We start from the raw sequence: 10,658 nt of genomic DNA, 5'->3' as shown, positions 1-10,658 counted from the left end.
GAGCCCAAGTATTTGAAGCAAATAGTACGCTTCATTATTCTTATTTCTAAGTAATGCATAGATGAGAAAACTTGAGCTATGACTCTGGACTTGCTGTAATGGCTTTAGATTTGTCATCAATTCCAAGCTGAATGTGGATCACCTCCGTCCAGAGTACAGCCAACCCATGATAGGCTGGGCCCAATCTCCCAGGTGAACTGCAGCTTTTACATCTCCCAAAGCATTGGTCCCACCCTGTGATACCACTTCATTAAGGAGTGTTGGAAATGTTTTAACTCTTCATTGGTTAAATTATTTTAATTTGATAAAAAGCTCCCTTTTTAAAAGAGTGCAAATTTATTTATAAATAGAAAAAATCTTAGTATTTCCTGTACTCTCAACACCGAATGATTACCCACATTGGCTGTGTCTAACTTAGACCTCTAGGCTATCTTTGTCAGGCCTAGAAACAGACCCACAAGGATGTCATACAATCTCTACAATGCAGAAGGAGGCCATTCGGCCCATTGAGTCTGCACCGACCACAATCCCACCCAAGCCCTATTCCTGTAACCACGATGTGGAGATGCCGGCATTGGACTGGTGTGAGCACAGTAAGAAGTCTCACAACACCAGGTTAAAGTTCAACAAGTCCAAATAAACCTGTTGGACTTTAACCAGATGTTGTGAGACTTCTTACTATTCCCACAACCCCACATATTTACCCTGCTAATCCCCCTGACACGAGGGTCAATTTAGTATAGCCAATCAACCTAACCTGCACGTCTTTGGGAGAAAACTCACGCAGACGCAGGGAGTGTGTGCAAACTCCATGCAGACAATGACCCGAGGCCGGAATTGAACCAGAGTCCCTGGCGCTGTGAGGCAGCAGTGCTAACCATTGTGCCACCATGCCGCTCTTGTCCTCTGACTTTCCCACCACCTGCTGCCCAAACATCAGGAACATGGAACTAAAGCAATGCTAAACATTAAGGACAGCCCCTTCAAATAGTGAAACTCTCATGGTCCTGATAGATCCAGATAACAAAAGTTCCAGGTGGCCTCGGAGACTGCGGCCATTCACTTGTATTGAATGACAGAGCTCAATGCAGCATCACCCACATCAGATCCCCTGGGAATAGTTGGGCTGCTGGAGCGGAGAGGATTTGAGCTGGACTAGAAGGTGGGGGCGGGCCGGGAGGGGGTTGCAGCTGTGGTAGAGGTAAAGGAAGAAGCTTGGAAATTAGGAAGGTGGTGGGATCAGAGTTTGAAGGGAAGTGACAGTGCGCACTAGGTATAGGGATCATGGGTGATGAAGAGAAGATTGGTATTTGGGCTGGGGGCCACAAAGACTAGGCATGGGAGAGCTGGGCAGGGTGAAGGTTTGGGAGTTGAAGATGATATCGGAGGGTTTAGGAAAGGCAGAAAGAAGAGAATGAATTTGAAGGGAGTAGGGCTTGGTGGGGAGGGAAGAGACTCAGCCATGTCAGATAGGGGAGTGAGGGATTTGGGGGATTGAAAGGATTGGGGTTTGTACATGAGGAGGATGAGGGCAGGAGTGATTGAGACTTGGGGAAAGAGGGAAGATTGGGGGATTGAGGCATGGAGAGGGAAGAATTAGATTGAAGGGGTTAGAATATGGGTAGGGGTTGGAGGGATTGGGGCTTTGGCATGGGGAAAGAGAGCAGGACTGGTGGGGGATCAGAATGATTGGGTGTCGGGCAGGACAGAGGGAGACTTGGAGAGGAGGCCTGGTGTTGAAATATGGGAATTTGGACAGGTCTGGGGATAAGGTGAACAGGGGAGAATTAAAACACTTCCTACAGAGCCAAAAACAACAGTAAGGGTTAAAACAGAGTAACGGCATCACTGAGTGGCTTTCTCCAGCACTGCAATCTCAATTAAAATTCATATTTTGTAGAAACAAGAGATTGCAGATTTGGATCAGTTAGTAGCACTTTTTCCTTTGAATCAGAAGGTTATGAATTTAAGTAATACCTCAGGAATTAAGGTTGACACTGTTAGAGGTGTTGTCCTTCGAATGAGACATTCAACTGAGGCCCTGACTGTCCCTCAGCTGGATGTAAGGACGTAAAAGATTTCCATGGTATTATTTTGAAGAGAAGCAAGGGAGTTACTCCCAGTATTCTGGCCAAAATTTACACTCAATCAGCATCACAAAAGCAGACTATTTGGTCATTATTACATTGTGGGAACTTGCTGTGCGCAAATTGGTTGTTGCATTTGTTACATGGTAATTGGAGCCCCCCCCCCCCCCCCCCAATCGGAGCTGGCACCTCCCACCCTCCTGCTCGGAGCCAGCATCTCCCCCTCCTCCCCCCCCAACCCAACATCGGACCCTTCCTCCCCCTCACCCCAACAGTCAGTGCCAGCAGCCCCAGCTCCCACATCTGCTTCCCCCGACCATCGCATATAAATGAAACCTGCCCCCCATGAGGCTCCTACTGAGGTCTGCTTGGCACAGGTTGGCGTTGTCTGGATGGCATGGTGCCAACCCGTACTGGAGGCATTGCTAGGCCACTGTGTGGCCATGTTCCACCCACCCTGGGGCTATTCTTACCTTTATGTCCCCGGGGGCATTCCCATAACAGGTTGCTGTCTGGGTGAACCTGTTGTAAACTGCACCGACGTCACATCAGCGCCATTTGAATATACAGCAGGGGGGCAATATAAGGTGAGGGGAGAGTTAATGACATGCAAATCTATTAAAATATATTTAAGTGTGGGTGAACCTGATTACATCACCAACGAGGGGGAGCAAAAATTGGAAGTCTCGATCTTACAGGTGAGACCTGCACCTTCCGGGTTTTGCCACATCTCGAGTCCTCATGGGCAATCTCGCAGACAGTGAGCGTGAGCTCAAGATCCTGTCCCAAGTCTTTCTTCTGTGAATTGTTGGTGCTGAGCTGATTAACGGCACTGTACCATGTTTGAAATGTCCCAAAATCCTGACTTTATTGCCCTTTTGTGCAATCTCTGGCTTCAGTTCAGGTCAGTCTGTAATTGTTAGTTTCGACATGCAAAGCCCAAGTGTAGGTCAGCTCTGTCTGTGACCCCTACGTGTCAGTTCACACGTAGGGATGACTTTCTAAATAGATTATATATAGGATTGACATGTGCAAGAGATTAAGAAAAAACTGATTTACTCCATTGCAACTTTGAAAAAGATATTCAATACCTCTTGAAGTAACAAAATAATATATGGAGGAGTGAGGCACTGTTCAAAAAATGACTACAAATAAGAATTTTCCCTTCAAATATCATTGTTCAGCTGTTTCTGCATAGTTTGCAGAATGCTCTGCATGCTTTGCTGTTTTGTTTAGTTGAAAAAAGTGGGATTTTATTGGTTTATTGTGAGCACGCTGAACTAAAGTAACTTGAGCCTAGTAGCTGAGAAAGTGTGAAGAACTTCAGGCTAAGACTGCAGAAATAGGGGAATTCCAAATGTCTGCCAAAAACCAGGACAGCGGCTCACCTAAAACTTGTCGTTAAACCTCATTTTATTATTAGTACTGAGCTACCACACCTCCAGAGGAAATGGAGTGTGGCAAAGTGCAGGAAAGCTGAACAGGCTGATAGTAGCCCGCGCCAGTGCTGGGAGGAACACTTAGGGGTGAATTTTCCCATTCCGCCCAATATGGGAATCGTAGCGGGTGATGGGCGGACCATGGAAATGTCCATTGACCTCAGGTGGGATTTTCCGGTTTTGGGGCGAACGCAGCCGGAAAATCCCACCCATAGATTGCAATCACTTTGCTGCCTAAGAACACATGAATCGCAAAGTGTTTTCCAACCAGTTCAGTGCATTTTGAAAGGTGGTCACTATTGTAGGAAAAGTGGCAGTCAAATTATGTGTCAAATATTCCAGAAATAGCAATGTGATAATGATCAGATAATCTGGCTTTTAAGCGTTTTGTATGAAGGATAAATATTGTCCAAGGAGCACTGGGGACAATTTCCCTGTTTTTCTGAAATAGTAAGCAGTCTAACAACACCAGGTTAAAGTCCAACAGGTTTATTTGGTAGCAAAAGCCACTAACTTTCGGAACAGGCTGTCCCTTCGTCAAGTGGGTGGGAGTTGTTTGTGATCAGAACTCCTGACGAAGGAACAGCCTGTTCTGAAAGCTAGTGGCTTTTGCTACCAAATAAACCTGTTGGACTTTGACCTGGTGTTGTTAGACTTCTTACTGTGCTTACCCCAGTCCAACGCCAGCATCTCCACATCATTTCTGAAATAGTGTCATTTTATGATTCACGTCCAACTTGAGAATATGTATGTACTTGTGTACGTGCATCTGTATTGCACAATCACAGAAGAGGATCTTCTTTGTAGGTGCTGATATATTTAATTGCTAATTGACCTGTCCTTTTAAGGCTGCTGTTCAAAAGTGCTTTGAACCTCAGGACGTTTATAGCAAATAGTCGTTTGGTAGTACAGAGCTGAGCGTTGCTGAAAAAAGATACTTTGTCAAAGCTTTTTGTCTTGCAGTCATCAGGACAATTGCAAGAATACTAATGTCAGGGAATACAACACCTTTAAACTGTAAGAAAAGACAGTGGTGGTTGGTTGACAAATGGATTGGTAGAAACATTGCCATGAAGAATGCACCAATTAATGGTGACTGACAGTTAACTTCCAAGCATTGTTTGAAGATGTAAACCAGACAGCTTGACTCTGATTGGTTAAGAATTGCTATGAGGAATGAACCAGCAAATGGATGTCAATTATTTTGTTTTGCTGAAAAAGGGCGCAATATATGCACATGTTCCTTCTGTCTGCAAAGAACAGGGCACTGTGCATTAATACACGCAAATGCATCACACTGCAAGCCCGACTGACAATCTTAAATTGGTTGTCAGCATAATTTTAAGCACACTGAGGATTATTTAGCAAATGTTGTCCAATCACAGAATCACCTTTAATGTTGGACACTGTTTTGGTTTTGCAAGCACAGGCTGGTTGGGTACAGTCTGTACCTTGCTTGTTGCAAACAACAGAAGGGACATGCTGTTCGATACAATCTGCCGCCAGTCATTGGGACGTACGGTACACATATCTCACATCACACCGGCACTAAAATTCATATAGCACATTACTCGTGTGCGATGGCTAAACATATTTTTAGCTTGACTGCAACATCCTGTTAGTGATGAACACCACTCTGGTTGCCACTGATTAGTAGCAGTGTGAAACAGCTGGCTTCACCTGCTGCTCGACCTTTTGAGATACCTTGTCCTTCCAGGGTAATCCTGAGGTAGAGTGGCCAAAAGTGATGGTCTTGGGCCCATTCATGAGTTTCTGTGATGTACAAAGCCTTGTTCTTTGCAGACAGAAATAATATGTACACATTGCTTCTGTTTCAGCTAAACAAAATGTGATAGCCATTTGCTAGGTCATTCCTCAGTGCAATGCCTTGACCAATCAGAGTCAGGTTGCCTGGTTTGATTTTTCAAGCAATGCTTGGCAGTTAACTATCAGTCACCATTAGCTAGGCAGCAATGCTCACGTCGCATTAAAAAAATGAAAAAATTCACTGAATTCATCAGAACACTGCAATAGCTCAGTAGATATTAGCATTAAAGTCCCTAATTTGTGAGGTTTAACATTTCAATTGTAGTAGGTAATAATATAACAACAACTCCTCGTTCAAAATATACATTGAAGCAGGGCAAGGGGGAGAAATCCTGGGCCATGGAGCTTCTCCTGTTCTGAGGCTCTAGGTCCACCTTTCATTATTCATAGAGTCCCTACAGTGCAGAAGAAGGTCATTCAGCTCATCGAGTCTGTACTGACCGCAATCTCACCCAGGCCCTATTTCCGTAACTCTATTTACCCTGCTAATCCCCCTGACACTAGAGTCAATTTAGCATGGCCAATCAACCTAACCATACATCTCTGGTGTGTGGCAGGAAACCAGAGCACCCAGAGGAAACCCACGCAGACACGGGGAGAATGTGCAAACTCCACATAGACAGTGACCGAGGCCAGAATTGAACCTGGATTCCTGGTGCTGTGAGGCAGCAGTGCTAACCACTGTGCCACCGTGGATCTGAAGGGGAGAGGGAGGAATGATGGGAGACTGGATAGATGTTGGCTATTCCACTAGGGAAATGTTTTTCAAACAGGGGCTATAGGATTTTTAAACTCCAGCTGAAGCAGCAGGAGAGGGTAAATGGCTCCTCTGCCACGCAGTGATGAAGGAGGGCAGCTTTCACCTGGAGAGGGTCAGAGGTGTTCCAGTTCTGGAAAGTGAGGGGCTTTGAAGCCAGAGGCTGGAGGCTGATGGCCCCATTAATCCTCTCCCATTTTTAACATCAGCTGGAGCCTTGCAGAATAGGAACCATCGCCAACCAAGCCCAACCCTGGAAACAGCTGGACAAAGAAAATATTCACACAGCTCGATAATGTTAAGGGTGACCAATATTACCTAGTCTGGTTCCTATCTACTCTTCCACCACATCCTCCAGTACATTTCACTGCACGATGCAGCCAAACCCTCTTCCTCCTGCTCACCCTCCCTTCCTGGACCTTACATTGAGATGCTGTTCTTTGAGAATACTTAAGAACAGCTTGATGGGATGCCATAGTGTGTGGTAAATTGCAATTTTTACAGAACGATGGACGGAATAGCAGAATAATCGCCAAAGCCCCAGCCCAACAAAATCCTATTGAAAATCTTGGACTGTTCCATAATACCATTTAATGAAAGAAAATTTGACTTAATTAGTCACTGTAACTAGTGAATCCAATTCTAAAATTGGACAGAATTACAGAGCACAATTCCCCAAAGTGGTGTTAAATTTCCCAGAAATCCATTCAATAATAAGGGGATTTGACTTATTTTGTAGAACAAACAGCCCCAACAACAATGGTGTAATGATGACAAACCCATGGGTTTGCAATGACATGCAATCATACACAGGGAAATCCAGACTAGCTCTGGCAAAGGGTCATCCTGACTCTAAACGTTGGCTCTATTCTCCCTCCACAGATGTTGTCAGACCTGCTGAGATTTTCCAGCATTTTCTGTTTTGGTTTCAGATTCCAGCATCTGCAGTATTTTGCCTTTATTATGCACCTGCGCTATATTGGGGCAGGTCAGGTGCTTACCCACAGCAATAGAAAGTTATAAAAAAAAGCACGTTTCACTATCTCGTGACATTCCTTGGGAGGATGCTTGAATTGCATGACAGTGCTGCAAGTTAATTTTTTAAAATGTGCAATAGATACTGAGGTTGGGAATTTGATCTGGTTAGTCATGTATGTGCATTTGAACATTTCGTTTGCATTTATTGGCAAGAAGGGAGGACAAATTGTGCAAATGTTTTGATTGTTATGGGGGCTTTACTCCCTTGTTTACTAGAAGTGGTATGTATCCGTTAAAAAAATACATTTGCTCTGTTGGAAGTAGCTTCCATCAGATAAGACATTGAATTACCCAGTCAGGTGAATGTGAAACTTTGTACGGCTTTATTTCATAGAATTACAGAATGCTTGCAGCACAGAATGAGGTTATTTGGCCCACATCTACATGTTTGCACTCTACAAGAGTAATTCAGCTCAACCACTCCCCCGCCCTTTCCCCGTAGTCCTGCTACTCACTTCATGTGCTTATGACAAAGGAAAGTACAGCACAGGAACAGGCCCTTCGACCTCCAAGCCCATGCTGATCATCATGCCCTAACTGTTCAATTCCCCATGATAGTACCGATTGAGTCTGCCTCCACCACACCCTCCAGGCAGTGCCCTCCAGATCCTAACCACTCACTACCTAAAGAAAAATCCTCATGACACATTGGTCCTTCTGCCGTTCACTTTCTGTGTTGTCTGTTTTTCAATGGGTAGTCTTTCTCTCTGGCTGCTCTGTCAAAACTGCCTCATAGTTTTGAACATCTTCATCAAATCTCCTCTCAACCTTCTCTTTTCCAGGAAGAACCACCCCACTTTCTCCAATCCGTCCTTGTAACTTTGTGCTTGATCCACTCACAGAAATGTTTCTCTCCACTTTAAAGTTTAAAATTTACTTATTAGTGTCACAAGTGGGCTCACATTAACACTGCAATGAAGTTACTGTGAAAAGACTTTGCATCCTTCCTAAAACGTGGTGACCAGAATTGGGCACAGTACTCTAGCTGAGGCTGGAGTTTTGTAAAAGTTCATCATAACAACCTCATTTTTGTACTCCATGCCTCTATTTGTAAAGTCCAGCATACCACATATCTTCTTTAACCACTTTCTCAACCTACCATGCCACTATCTACAATGTGTGCATACGTTCTCCCAGGTCTCTCTGCTCCTGCACTCCCTTTAGGATTGTACACTTCAGTTCATATTGCTCCTACTTCTTCTATCAATGAGGACCTTGGTCTTGACCTGGAAGCTTCGCAGGTTGAAGAGCTTGCTGTCCATTCGGTAATTCACGTCTATTCCTGGGTCCGCATTTTGGAAGGTGTTGGTGAGAATGGCTGAGAACATGATGCTGAAGAGGGCCAGTACGCAGCCCTGTTTCACTCCATTAGTGACAGGGAAGGAAGCTGAGGTCTCATTGTCATCAAGGACATGGGCCTGCATGCCATCGTGGAACTATTGAATCATCTGAATGAATTTGTCTGGGCACACATAATCGTCCAGAGTCTTTCATGACTGACAGTGTCGAAGGCTTTGGTTAGGTCAACAAAGGTGGTGTGTAGGTCAGCATTTTGATCTTGGTGCTTCTCCTGCAGTTGGCGAGAAACAAACACCATGTTGATGGTTCTATTACCTTTTCTGAAAGCTCACTGGCTCTCTGGAAGTAGATCCTACTCAAGATGTAATATGAGCCAGTTTAGAGAGATTTGGGTAAGGATCTTTCCAGCAATAGACAGATGAGATATTCCTCTGTGATTGTCACAGGACTGAACAATGAAGGCATCTTGTGGAAGAACCTCTTGCTCCCATTTGGACTGGAAGAACTGGGTGAATCTTTAAGTAGCTGTGATCCTCAGTATTTATAGATCTCCAATGGAATTCAGTTATCTCCAGCGGCTCTGCCACTTGATCATTGTTCTCCAGCTTTCTCTGTTTCCAGCAGTGTGTGTGGACTGCCCAGAGCAGGGTTGATGTTGACATGGGGCAGCCTAGTTATAGCTTTGTCATTGATGTGGAATGGTCTGTTGAGAACATTAGTGAAATGCTCAGCCCAACTCTCCAGGATCTGAGATTTCACTGCAAGTAGCATGGTCCCCTCAGCACTGAGTAGCTGAGAGGAGCTGGCTGGTTGAGTATCAGAGACCATCGTGACAGATTTGTAGAAACGCTTCATGTTATTTTTGTCAGCATAGGCTTGTATTTTCTTTGCCTTCTGGCTCAGTCACTTGTCCCACATCTCACATAGTCTGCGTTGGACTGTGCTGTGAAAGTTGTTATAATGTGGAGATGCCGGCGTTGGACTGGGGTAAACACAGTAAGAAGTTTAACAAGACTTGATTAGCTGTAAGTATTCGCATTCCAACCATTATTCATGTAAATTGAGTCTGTGTCTTTATATGCCTTTATATGCCCTGTGTTTTTATATGTGAATAGAATTCCCACTCACCTGAAGAAGGGGCTTGGAGCTCCGAAAGCTTGTGTGGCTTTTGCTACCAAATAAACCTGTTGGACTTTAACCTGGTGTTGTTAAACTTCTTACGAAGTTGTTATAAGCAGTTTTTTTGGCTGTGGACTTGTCATTTTGGTACACTCTCTGTAACTTGTATCTTTCTTTAAGAAGATGTTTGATCTCAGTGTCATTTTCATCAGACCAGTCCTGGTGTTTGTGCTTGGTGGGACTGAGTATCTCGCAAGCTGTGGTGTACGCAGTATCCCGTAGGGAAGCCCAGATTTCCTCAGTGTTGTCTCCTCCTTCCTGATCTCTCTCACTTCTCAGTCATACATTCTGACATCATTATTACATCACATCAGGTATACTTCTGATGTTAACCCTTTACTCTATATCTCTCCTCTCCTCCCCAAATCTTTATCCTCATCACATTTACATCATCCTACATCTGCCCCAAGTTATCAAGCTTCACAGGATTCATCTCTGAAGTGTCTTAACCAATCTCCCTGACCTTATTCTGAGTCCCTATGTTGCCCTGTATAAGCCGGCCCATTGACCAGATTCGCTTAGTTATTCATGTGCTCATTGTTTATGCCAATGTTGACACTCTATCCTTTTAGCAACTTCCTTGCTGCACCAATCATGTGATGCTCATGTGTTAATCTCTGGCCGGTATTTTCCCAAAAAAATTCTAAGTGCCGAATTCATGTAAAAACTGGAGTAACTCCCGTTGTTTTCTTTGAAGCAGGATTTTCAAAATGAATCTCCCACACTCTGTCCACTGCAGTGTGCTTCAGGGAGATTCACGCTGCAAATCTGGGACGGGGCCTATTCCCGCTGGAGAGGCCGGCAGCATAGCGCTGAGCGGGCCACTGCGCATGTGTCGATCTGTCATCGTGGAGATCAGCGAATGCATAGTAGCCCTGCACTGCCAGTCTCCCAATCGCTGGCCAACTTGATCGCTGGCCAGCCCTGTGACCCCGCTGTGGCTCTGATCCCCCCCACTCCTGATCGCTGGCCTCCCGGACATCTCCTGACATCCCCCCGCCAGCCCCGATCTCCCCGACCCTCACACCCCCG

The sequence above is a fragment of the Mustelus asterias genome, chromosome 16 (genome assembly GCF_964213995.1).
Source record: "Mustelus asterias chromosome 16, sMusAst1.hap1.1, whole genome shotgun sequence".
Taxonomy (NCBI): domain Eukaryota; kingdom Metazoa; phylum Chordata; class Chondrichthyes; order Carcharhiniformes; family Triakidae; genus Mustelus; species Mustelus asterias.
Note: the sequence above shows the minus strand (reverse complement) of the source record.